The 12,093-nt window shown below is 38.9% G+C and overlaps 1 pseudogene across 1 annotated transcript; it reads left to right on the forward strand.

The window, feature by feature from the left end:
- Nucleotides 1–92: 92 nt before the first annotated feature.
- On the forward strand, nt 93–8,981 carry LOC149117262 (uncharacterized; annotated as a pseudogene). Its single transcript, XR_016203470.1, has 13 exons — nt 93–325; nt 966–1,042; nt 1,656–1,836; nt 2,334–2,443; nt 2,713–2,850; nt 2,977–3,118; nt 3,645–3,771; nt 4,529–4,601; nt 4,956–5,063; nt 5,573–5,656; nt 6,200–6,311; nt 6,795–7,052; nt 7,792–8,981. The product of XR_016203470.1 is annotated as an uncharacterized LOC149117262 (transcript).
- The last annotated feature ends 3,112 nt before the right edge of the window (nt 8,982–12,093 follow it).

A 12,093-nucleotide genomic window follows, 5' to 3' on the forward strand; every position in this document is an offset into this window, starting at 1 on the left:
ACATTATTTTGGCTGGATGCGCGCGCTCGTTCTTGTCAATTACTATTTAATTATGACGAAAGCTTTTTGTTTATGCCGTCACAATGGACGCCAAGCCTTGTACGAGAAATAGACAGAACTTTGCGTCTTTAAACTATTCAGAGTTAAAAACAACTCGAATCGAAGAACTTTTTAAAATAAGTTTTGCCTTTGAAGAGTATCACGTGATTCTTTATTGCCGCGGCTGCCAAACGAAATTGGCGGGAAAATTCGATGAAGAAATGCGAAATGGCGACCACTTCTCCGTCCGTTAGTGAACTGACAGCATTTGGGAAGATTTCAAGAGGTAAGGACTCACCTATATGATCATATAACATCTTAGGTAAATAACGCTGAAGTAGAGCAAATATTTTTATGATTTCTATAATGTAAACCCATAAAAGCAAAAAGGTTTCTAGGTAAGCTTATATGTAGGTCATTTGAAGATGTCTCAAGTGCCGGTTTTTTCATTTCAAGCGCGGTCGTAGACAGACAAAAATTGCTACTGAGACAACATCAGAAAAAGATGCTTTACTGAGTTATTTCGATAGCCTCTTACGGAAACTTGAAATAAATTAACTCAAATAAATTCCACATTTTTACCGACTCAAGTGCCTCGGTTCGCCTTACTTGAAATAAGATTATTCCTCCCTGAAGCGTATCTCAGCAGTTTCGAGGCTTCTCGAATTTCTCGCTATCGACTCTCTGAAATGTCTTTAAGCGAGGTTTCAACCTCATTGGCAGTTTTTGAAGCTCATCTTGGGAGAGCTTTGGCTATTTTTATATGAGATGGTTGAATAATTATGGTTGGCAATAAATAAGTTTAAGCTTAATACCAATGGATTTGACTGTAGAAGGGATGTGAAGTCTGTTTGTGTTACTTTCAATAGGTAGAAAAACATGTAAGCTAGATTTGTCCTCAAAATCAAAATGTTACTTTCTCACAGGAAAACGTAAAAACAAGGAAGCTAAAAAAGAACTGAAAACCTTGACAACAAAGAAAAAGTTGAAAACATTACCTAAGGTATGATATAGAAGTATAACAACAGTTATATAAACTGGGATTAAAGCAACGAGTAAATGAATAATAATAATAATAATAAGTAAATCAATTATTGAGTGGCAAGGTATTTAGAACTGCTTAGCTAATTGAGGACACTATGAATGAAGCGAATATTGTAAATAGATCTGAAAACTTGGTAAAAATCGCAACTGACTGGAGGCTTACCAGTTGGCAATTTACAAGACGTTGAAGAACAAAATTCGGGACAACGAAGGCAAGTCCATCTAGTGGCAGGGATGAGGATTTGAACCTGGCACCTCCAAAAGCGGTCCGAGTTCGAGCCCTGGCCGGGAAAATTGTGTTTTGTTCTTGTTCAAGACACATTACTCTCTCTCAAACCACGTGTATAAATGGGTACCGCCGAATTTAATGCTGGGGGTAAACCTGCGATGGGTTAGCATCCCATACAGGGGGGAGTAGAAATACTCCCAGTCGCTTCATGCTACACAGAAGCCGGAGATAAGCGCCAGCCTGATTAGGCCCTTTGGTTCGTTTGCAGACTGTACCTTTTTTACCTGACATGGACATTTGCCTTTATATGATAGATGTGACATAAATTTTCCCTTTTCTACAGGAGAGCAATTCGTCAGAGCTTTCCTGCTCAAAGTCCTTGGTTAGCCCTGTGCCAGAAAGTTCTGTACCAGAAGCAGTGTGGGAGATCGAATATAGTGAACTGGTGCCAGACCTCTATCCTGAGCTATCAGATTCGCTGAAAATGCAAGAAAGTGACACAGAACATGATGACAGAGCAAAAGGCAATTTCTCTCTATTTCATTATTCGTTCATATTTTATCTATTATATTTTATTATTCCCATAATGTTATGGGCAAGCCAGATTCTAACATTTAACCAAAGGTTAGTGTTACAATCTTAACTTGCATATTTTTCCATTTCATGCATTCAACAGGGAAATACCTTACAATGATGTTTTACTCTAAGTAGTCATGAATAATAATAAAAAAATAAATAAATATTATGGGCACCTACAAGATCAGCGAAATAACAGCTTTCATACCCAATTATGTCCTAATACCGCAACAGTTTGTACTGATCATGCGAAATTGGGTTTTTATTATTTTGACTGTTAAAACCAATACCGTATAAGCATGATTTTTTCGTAACAGAGTCCCGAGGCCAGAATTTTCCGCTATGATATTCCGCATTTCTCACAGTTTCCAGTTTTTTCCACTGACCTGTCCTTTGTGAAATTGATGCAAATTCATTTTTCTTCGTATAGGATATTGTTTGTCAGTATGTGAGAGTCAAAGCGACAGTGAGGAAAATGTTCAGTGTGTTCCAACCAGTTTTGACGACAATCACTTTTCACAAGACAGTCATAACAATCCTGGCACAAGTCAGCAGGTAACGGCGTCCAGTTCTTCAGTGTGTGCATTTTTTTTTTGTTAGGTGTTGGTTTTTATGTAACAAAATGATTTTAATAAAACATAACGAACAAACACAAATATGCTCAAAATGAAAAACAAAAACGTCAAAAAAGAACAAAGCTAAAGTTTGAAGTGCTGTTTGATCTGACTTTGTTAAAGGGAACATTGCTTTCCTGGATGATGACCTCGACAGATGTTTGCTGTTTTGGACAATTTTTAACACAGTCAACTTTTAAACCATTTCAGAGTCAAAATGATTCCCAACAATCAAATTCGAACAATCAAACCACGTTGAACAACTCAAAGAGAAAGAGAAAGCTTGCAAAGCCTAAAAAGATCAGGAAGGGAAATGACGCCGACAATGTACAAGATACAACGAGAAAGGTTTGAGCGCACAGGTTTTTTTTTTTTTATTATTATTATTATTTTCTTTAATTATCTACCTTTGCCAAATAGCGCATTGCGCTTTCTCAGAGTGATTTTTTATGGGTGGTATTGCAGAATTCTAAGAAGTTTGGTCTGGCTCAAGACACAGAAAAACAAGGAACGTGGGCCCAGTGTAGTATCCCCAGTTGTGGAAAATGGAGATTCCTTCGAAATGACGTCGATCCACAGGAGTTACCTGAAAGATGGGTCTGTTCAATGAACAAAAGTAAGGCACTGTTCTCACTGTAAATCTCCAGTAGAATAAAAAAAGAACGTCAATAGCCGGATACACCCTGGGCCGCAGCCAGAAAGAAAATATGACTGAGGCAATGCCCATGAAACAATAGACCAATTTCGATGTATTAAAATTCATCCTATCATAACAGATCTCAGCACGAGGCTCGGGGGAATAAACCCCGCAAAGTCTTTAGGTTGAATTTTAATGTAACGAAATTGGTCTATTATGACTGAGTGAGGCAATGTCTAATGTATGGTTAAATTCTCTTCCTAGTTATTTAGGATGTTAATGATCACTATAAACAGCAAAAACGAAAAAAAAAATATATGACCAGCTACAGCCTGACACCAGCGGATACACATAACATCTATTCCAATAATGGGTCAAACCTGGTCCATATATAAACACGCACAGAGTGTGGGTCTATTCATGTGATTCGTCGTTACCCGTACACTGATTTTTTTTTTTTTTTCTGTCCAAATAATGATTATTGCTTTGTTATCATTTTGTCCAGATGATGATTACAATACAGGTAGTGTTTCACAAGAGACATTCGATAGCCAAGAAGGTAACTTAGGCGTGATGTACACACCTTACCCAAGTGGGGCAGTTGTGTGGGCAAAGATGGTCGGCTACCCGTGGTGAGTTTCCGTTACGTATAGGAACGATACTAGTTACACTATTTAGGCCGTTTCTGACTGGTAAATAATCTCTCCTTAGTTTTCTCATGGGTGTGGATGCAGAGGTACACGGGTTGGTTAGGATGATGGACTTGATATGAAAACAAAATCATCCGGAAATCTTACCCCTTTAATTGAAATTGTGGCATATGCATGATAAATCACGACGGCAGAGGAAACAAGAAAGTCGCCAAAGAAAGGTTAAATGAATAGAACGACGGATCTGCCCTTGATGCCATACATATTTAAGCACATTTCAAAGGGAATGGCCAACCCCGGCTTCGGCTTTTTGGAGGACGCGGGTCGAGATAGCGAATGTTCCATAGGCGTTTCCTAGTACAACATATACTCTTTTATTTCCTTTCATTGTTTGCCAATATGTCAATTTTAATTTTTTTTTAAGAGAACCTTATAATACTATTAAGGAAAATTTTTAGGTAGAGTCAATACAGTGTCCCCAGTTAGCCCACATGGGCTAATTACATTGACACTTACATAAAGTTCTCACTTACTTATTTCAATCTATTTGGGCTTGACCGCTGACTTCATAGTTAGCCAGAGGGTAGGTGTGGTATCACGTACAAACTGAATTCGATTAGTAGAGATTCACGCCGTTGTGGTTACTGTAACTCCTCATATATGCTAGTCAGCTTTCCGCCAGTTGAGGTACTTCTGATGACTCACTGACAATTCAGCTGCACTCGTTGTCTACCAACAGGTGGCCAGCAATGATGGAGAACGACCCAGATTACGGTTATTATTGTGAAACTGGTGAAGATAATGTTACTCCGGTAAAATAATATATAACAACAGTAACGTGTAGTTTGTAAGTGTGTAAATCAGATTGAATTAATATCATCCTGTTTACAATGACTCTGTAGCGCAACAATTTCTTTAGCTTTGCCCAAGAGATGATAATCTCTTGCTTTACCTCAATAATTTTTTGATATAGTGGGTAGTATCTATCATAAAGTTATACACTGAATAGATATTCAGGCTTTGCTATCGTCATATGTATATAGGTATATACTTTATTTTTCTGTGAGTCGCTGGACTGTGCTGAACTTTTCCTTCCCTAAGTGTTAATAAGAGTTTCCCTCACATGACGCACAGTGCTCGATATGAGGCTAGTTTATGTATTTCAGATCTCGTACCACGTGGTGTTTTTCGATAAACAAGTATCGAGAGCTTGGGTCAACGCTGCCTGCATTCGTAACTTTTCTTGTGATGACAACCCTGACGATATGGGAAAGGTTTGTTGACACGTGATACGCTATTTTAAAGTCAAACCTTGATCTGTAATTTATGCGTTCACTGATTCAGATTAGACTTTCCGCTCCAGCCAGCGATCACTTTTCACCGGTAATGGCGATATTCAAAGTAAAAGAAATATTGGGACACACTGGTTTACTGATGTTATCTTACCGCAAAACAATTCGGGTAAAAAGATTTGGTTAGTTTCAGTCAGAAATTTACTCTTATCAAAGCCATACTTAGCCATTTACTTCACACAAACTGATCTTAACTTTACTACACCATCTCTGGCGTTTGTAGGACAAGTTATTGATTGTAATGAACACAGAATATAACGAAGTTCTTTTACTTTCTCAAACAGAGTGATTGTGATTATAGATAGCATTTTATGCTCGTTTTTCACTAGCTCGTTTTTTTTTCCTTGCATTTTTGATTGTGTGGAATTTTAAGCAATCTCCAAGACACTGAAATTCGAACAGCGCATCTCATCTATTCTGGATCCTTTCAGATTACCGTTAGAGGAAAGAACTACAGGAGACAGCTCACAACAGCTACTTTGGCAGCTCGGAGTGCAGCGCAATTGCCTCTTCAGGTCAGAAGCGGGCTTAATCACATGCAGTTCAGTCTTGGGACAGGAAAGAGATCGCTTTCTGTTCTCATTTAGACAGTTTTTAGCTCCATGTTCAGGTAAAAGGTTCAGGTTCAGCTACTTTGGCAGCTCGGAGTGCAGCGCAATTGCCTCTTCAGGTCAGAAGCGGGCTTAATCACATGCAGTTCAGTCTTGGGACAGGAAAGAGATCGCTTTCTGTTCTCATTTAGACAGTTTTTACCTCCATGTTCTTCTAGTTTCAATGGCAAGACGATGTCGAACCACAAGTTTCCTTTTGTTACAGCTTTCGTTTCATACTACTAATAATAAGAAGTTTATTAAAACTCTCTGGAAGTCTTAGACTGAATTAACGAGCTAGGTTTACGAGAAATAATATTAAATAAATCTAACTAATCTAATAATACTACAAATCTATATATTGTACTCATCAATTTGCTCCTCAATTCAAGGACATTGGGTCATTTCCTGATCTCCGGAGATACAAACAGACAAAACAACAAACTTTTTAATCTTTTCTGTCAGCAGACTCGATTATCAGAATATGGCTTTGCAGCACGCTACGAAGGGACTATTGGTGACAAGGTTAAGGAGAAGGAGCGCTTAGCTAACTTGAAAGTAGAGGAACTCATTGATTCAGGTGAGAAGAATGGTTAACTCAGTTTAACCCAGTTCTCTAAGCCCGCTTCCAGAAATCGATATGTATTCACGTCAGCATTTATAAAACACTACCAAGATGCGCATGCGGGAGGACTTCAATTTGTACTGACACCTGATTGTGCTGCAAGTGTTTAAAGTCAATTTCCAACAAATTTTGACGAAAAAATAAACGGAGTCAGATAATATTGATCAACCAATAAATACTTTATTTAAACACGTTACGCCTAAGAGCTGAGTAAGCTTGATCAAATACGAACGTGCATGCAAAAAATATCAGTGTTTTCATTTAAACGTGATCAGCATCGTGACTGATGCTGGGCGACACCTACCTTTATCTTGACTAACTATTCAGTTGTTTTTTTTACGTATCATCTTGCCCGAGAGGTATTGATAGCAGTGGTAGTTTGAGAAACGAGAGAGCGAGTGTTTCTATTTGATATCTAATGCTGGTTCATATCTTCAGTTACAGACTCGTCGAGCCAGGAAATTTGCAGTAGTGGAAATAGTTATAACGGCACAGAAGATATTAAGCAAGTTAAACCAAAAACCCCAACCAAACCTAAAACTTCCAAAAAGAAGCCTACAAACAAACCAGCCAAAAGCAAGGCAACGACTAAAGAAAGTGGTTCAAGTAGTCTTCAGAGAGAAACTGGAAAGAAAAAAGACCAGGCAAAGGGGACCACTTCAAAGGCCTCAGTGATAACCAGCAGTAACAGCAATGGTTTAGTATCAAGTCTATTACGTTGTTCATTAGAACCAATGATTGATTACAACTTATCTGGCTTGGTATACAAAAGTTGGTTACAACAACAACTCTCCTTGTACCCGACATTTACATCACTTGTAATCAAAAGGAAAAAAAATGATGCCAAATAATACCGGATTGAAGTTAGCAATTAAACGCCGTTGTCACACTACGATCAGTCTCTCTTTTAGTTCATCTAGCGACAAGTAAAACAGAAAACGGAGAAATAGTGGCTGGCTAACACTAGCTAGCGAATGTTTTTTTTTTCCGCACGTCTTGCTCTCTGGCCGGTGCTCTCGGGGCTATATTTTGGTTTTTCTCTCGCTAGACGAACTAATAGTGGAGCATTGAACATATTTACGGCATTTTATCCAGGTCTAATTAAACGTATTGTTCACAGCTTCTCTAGCTTCTAAACACAGAGAAGCAGCAGTCGATGCGTGCGCGGAGGGTGGGGCGGAGACTTCCTCTGACCTCCTCTTCCCCACAGAATCTGCTCCCTTTTCTCTGTTATCATAAACACTTTCAAACCAAGATTTTTCTGATAAGCCAGTAAGAAACGAGGATTAGACACAAGACAGTCGAATTCAAACTAGTGTCAGTAGAGAGAAGGAGATACTGTTACTAAACAAAAACGGGGGGAAATTGCCACGAGAAGCATATGTGTATAATGTTATCTTGACTGATGATCTTACTGCTTTCACTTTTTCTGCAGAAATATTGCCTGAGAACAATGATGGCATATGTACCGAGATTAGTGAGACTATCCATGAGACAGAGAGAATCCAAAAACGGGATGATGAAACCGTGGTGGTCACAAAAGAACACAAGCCTCCAGTTCCAGGTGTCTCAACTGTTGAAACCGATTCTGCAGGAGCCATTCCTACAGACGAGAAGAGTATTTGTAAAGCTACTAACACTAAACCGCGAAAAACAAGTGTTGAAAATTCATCCGTAAAGAAAAGCACAGAAAAAAAGTTGTTAAAAAGAGGCAAAGTACAACTGAAACACAAAGTGTCGGAAAGAAACAAAGGATGAGCAAGGGTGTCCCAAACGACTTAGCAAACAGTCTCACGGAAGATTCTAAACAAAAGGAGTAAGAAAAAGACAACGCAAGTGCTGTGATATCTATGGAGTCATGGTCATCAAAAGCAACACATAAGGACCAGGACGTGACTGATGATGGTAAACAGCCAGTTAAAAATGCCAAGGAGGTTCAAACAAACTCAGAAGGAAAGAAGGGTAGCGGAGACAGTTCCAAACTTTCGACGACGAGCGAGTGCCAGTCAGGCGTCCCAGTACAAAAACAAGAAGGAAAAAAGTCCAGGAAGTCAAAGAACATCTCCCAAGATAATACTGTGGAAGAAGACTCGACAATGAAGAAACCGAAAATCCAGAGAGCCGCCAAGAGTAATGGGGAAGGAACCTCAAGTTCTGACGTGTTAGCTCAAAATGGAGAGTGTGAACACCAACGAATACCTAAAAAGTTAGAGTTTGCACTGAAAAGGTCGGCCGCAAGTACAGATGTCCGTGTAGCCCTTGATGAAGACAGCTTAGCTCGGAAGAAATCTTTACCAAAGTTGGTGAAAGCTACTTTTAAACCTCCCGTTGCGACAAAGCGAGATAACAATGGTAAAGCACGGGCTAAAATGCCTAAACTATTGAAGCCTAACTTTGTTAGCCCGACGCTTGTAAAGCCTGATAACAATCATGATGTTCCCAAAGAAGCGCGTGAAGAAAAGATGCCCAAAAGTGTCGCATGTTCAGATGCTTTCGAGCAGAAGACTGTTCCCAAGAAAAAAACTGTCACTGAAAAGAAAAGCACAGTGCAAGGATCAGTTATCTACAGGTAGCGCATCAAAGAAGGCAAAGGAAGCAACATCCTGCCAGGGTAAGGGTTTGTGAATAGTATTCAACGGTTTTGTTGTCCGCTTAAATAATTAAGGTTGTGGCTAGTATAAACTACGAGATTTTTCCTACGTTTAGTAGGTATGTGATGGATATACATTTAGCCACTTTAAAGCTCGTTGCTGTCGTTTAGGCAAGTAGAAAAGAGCATTGATTTATTCAACTCAATACAATTGTCTCTCTTTATTCAGCTTTATGTTTGTTTTAGGTAATAAAACAAAATCAGAGAAAGATAGCTCATTCAGAGTGACGTAATATTTTCAAGGCTTAAAATTTGGTGTAAAATGTTCTTATCTACAGGTTACGAATCAACTAAAATACGTAACATTACCACAATCACTTACCCCGGACCTTTCGCGGACGGAACTTATTCTGAAAGTTTTGTGTAGCCCGCGTGATCCCAGTAAAGGCCAGTAAAGTGTCTATAGTAAAGATTCCTATGTTAAGATATTTTCCCCGTCCAATACCCCATCCAGTTATGCTTTTCCCACTTTCTTCCTACTTATACGAATGTTTAAATGAAACCTGTCATTTTGTTCTATCCTTTTTTAGAGGATCTTCAGGCTCAAATTGACGAAATCGATGAGGACATCGCAAGTATACGGAAAGAACTACGAGTGTCGGATACCAGCGACACAAGTTTACCTGAGGAGATAATCACCTCTTCAGTCGCAGAACAACAAATCAGTTTGTCAGATTCACCTGAATTTTGAGCCGGACACTTAGCACGCAGATTAGTATAATTATATTTAAACGTAGTCCGTTCTCGCTCTAAAAGTGGCTTATTGTTAAAGTCGATGTACATTGCATGTTCTCTTCAATGGCATTTTGTAAACAAATATGATCATTATAATACCCTTTGGATTTTGCAGACTTTGCTTAGTTTTGAGATGCCCAGGAGACAACTTTTATACTTTCAGTATTTATTAAGGGACCGGTTAATCGGTCACATAGCGAAGCTCGAAATTTATACTTTTTAACTCATATTTTAAAAACACTACAATAGAACACTAAATCATGCGGCAAATCCGGTGTGACATATAAGCTTATGTTGAGCCTATTTTACGTAGCTTTGCCTTAGTTTATGAAAAGATTATTAAATTAAAATTTTATGCTTCCACCAAACAGAGCACACAGAAATACGACACCGAAAATCTTCGAATTAGCGCCCGGGGTGCTTATTTCAAATTTAAGAGAAGACGGGGGTGCTTATTGGAGGGAGGCGCTTAATCGAGGGGGTAGGGGGCCGCTTATTTAATTTTTCCCAAATCGTGGCCTGACATGATCATTTTTTAAATACATCATCTGCACGTAAATAAGAACATAAACTGTTTATCGACATAAAAAGCTGATCCTAAAGTTTAGATCGCCGCACCGTTAGTACTTGTAATTTTTTTTTCTAAACTTGACGTGTACACAAACTGAAACAAAAAATTGTAGGATACAACTTAGAAAAAAAAGAACTGATGTTTCCTGTATTATAAGGATGTCAATTACTAATGACTGTGTAAAAAGGGCTGGACGAAAGTGAAACTACACATCCTTTGTTGTCTAATTACTCGTCCACAAAATGGGGGGAGGGGAGGGGGGTACTCATTTTAAATTTTGGCTGATAGGAGGGGTGCTTATTCCAGGGGGGGGGGGCGCTAATTCGAGGATTTACGGTATCACCAACTGCGTCTGTTGTCTGAGTCTGAGTAGCGCGGCGCACTAATCAGTTGCCAATCGTAGCAGACTATTATTTAGACACGAGTGTTTCACTGGAAAATACTACTTACTTATCCCCTTAGCGCTCTTGAGGACTTCTGAGGCCAGTCAAAAATACACCACTCCTAAAATTTATACGAAACTACTTCCGGGGTGTTTTCCTTATTCTCACAAGTGTAGATATTGATGACGTCATTTCTTGCTTTTTTTCACGGTTGTTTTGTGCAAACAGTCAATTTGTCAGTATAATAAAAAGAAAATTACACTGTGGCTTGAAGATATAAATTTTATTTTCGAGTGGTAAAAATCTTTTACCAACGAGTGCAGCGAGTAAGAATACTGTTTCTGCCACTCGAAAATAAAATCAATCTCTATCTTCGCACCGACGTGTAATATCTTCTTTGAGCTTCTTTGCATCCATGCATTATTTCAATGGAAGAAGAAGAAATGAAGAGAACAGAAGAAATGAGGAAAACTGTCGTTAGGAAAAGCGGCTGACATACTTGGCTATTAGTTATAAATTGCCGTGAAATAGACCCTTCCAATTCAGTATAGTAATCATTCATACAAATAGGCCAATACCATGTTAGCTCTGAGGCTTACTTGGGGGAATAAAACAAAAGAAATCACATCGAGGTTGAAGGATGGATAATTAATGTATTTTGTTTTATTCCCCTAAGCCTCGGAGCCGGCGAAACAATCGCCCAAAATCCCTTGAGGAAGATCACACCTGACAACAAGTTGCTAAGGACGCTGAAAAAGAAACTCGTTAATACGATTTATTATATGGCTAGCTCCGTGAGCGGGCAAGATGAATCAAATCCTGCGCTGTGATTGGCTACCCGAGCGGGCAAGATGGAGCTATCTTGCCCGCTCGGGACTACCCGCCGTGGCCCGCAAGAAAAATTTCCCCGAAAGCCATATAATAAATCCTTTATTGACCAAGCTTGTTCGGTCAAGATGGCTGGATATTGGCCTCGTTCTTTTTTCGCGTGTTTTTGGACCTCGACTCCGTCTCGGTCCATAAACACGCAAAAAAAGAACTTGGTCAATATGCAGCCATCTTGACCTCACACTTGGTCAATAACCCATACATATTTTGCCAAAAGTGTTCAGGCATGAAGCGCTGGCGAAATTGGTAGACGCGCAGAATGGAGGTCTGTGGGGGTAACCCTGTGCGGGTTCAAGTCCCGTTCGCTGAGTGCAATTTTTTCTTTTTTCTTTTTCTTGTTATTATTATTTTGTTATTATTATTATTATTTTGTTATTACTATTGTTGTTGTCATTATTATTATTATTATTATTATTATTATTATTATTATTATTTCCACATTTTTATTTCCATTATTAAATACAAAGTACAGCGCTATTATTAAGTGTAGGCCCGGTACAAACGCCGCTC

Source organism: Orbicella faveolata, unplaced genomic scaffold (assembly GCF_042242905.1).
Source record: "Orbicella faveolata isolate gen_17 unplaced genomic scaffold, um_ofav_v1 contig_12, whole genome shotgun sequence".
Lineage (NCBI taxonomy): Eukaryota > Metazoa > Cnidaria > Anthozoa > Scleractinia > Merulinidae > Orbicella > Orbicella faveolata.